The following is a 1,000-nucleotide window of genomic DNA, read 5'->3' on the forward strand; positions in this document are numbered from 1 at the left end:
GCTCCTCGTTGGGATCGACATTCTTACTTATCGAAGATACTACGATACACCCCCTATACTTGTGGGTCATCATCTACCCATAACATAGGTCGACAGTGCCTGAAAGATTCAATGCATACATCGAAAGAGAAGAGCACTCGACGCCGAACCCTCACAGTTGGGAACTCTGGCAACAAGAAGTCTTGGATGTTTACATAGGTGCCTAGATTACTCACCTGCAACATGCGGAGGAGACAGACAACAACATTGTACGCGCCTTGGAATGAACCGAATCTGATCTCCAACGCCCTCTGCCTCCAAGTCTTGCCATAAGAAATGTTGTACAAATATTTGATCTTAACTTTCTTCTGGATAGCCTTTACTCCCATGGCTACCCTCCACTATCTATGTGTACATCAACCGAGCAAGAAGAGTGGACGAACGGTTTGATGATCCTAGCGGATACTTGGAATAACACAAGTGTGCAACACTAGGTCGCTCACCCTCCATGTCGTGTCAAACTTAGGGAGATACCCATGCACCCTTGCGGGACAATTAATGTCCATGTATTCCATCGTCAAATATTTCCCAGATGACACGGTTATTTTGAACTTCCTTCGCGTTGATATTGCCCACTTAATGATTGCTTCCTGCAGATGTCTCTTCTCCGGAATTCTACCCCCCTCGGCGGCGTTGTTCTAATGATACTCCCAAGAAGAATCATGGCCATAGTTCACCCTCATTGCTGACAACAAGTCCTGATTCCAACTACCTGGAATAGGCATATCCTCTCCATTATCTTTATCCGACTCATTGGACTCATCAGCATCTCCATTATCACCATTATTATCCTCCTCTCCCATCTGAATCTGCACGAGTGCCCATTTTCTTTGTCCCAATCTGCATCTCCATTATAACCATCTCTTCCTGATGCATGACTGCTCTGCAATGATTTGTAACCATCACCTCCACCATGTGCATGACTCCTCTGTCCTAAGTCGTAACCACCACATCCGTCGTG

The sequence above is a fragment of the Lolium rigidum genome, chromosome 6 (assembly GCF_022539505.1).
Source record: "Lolium rigidum isolate FL_2022 chromosome 6, APGP_CSIRO_Lrig_0.1, whole genome shotgun sequence".
Classification (NCBI taxonomy): domain Eukaryota; kingdom Viridiplantae; phylum Streptophyta; class Magnoliopsida; order Poales; family Poaceae; genus Lolium; species Lolium rigidum.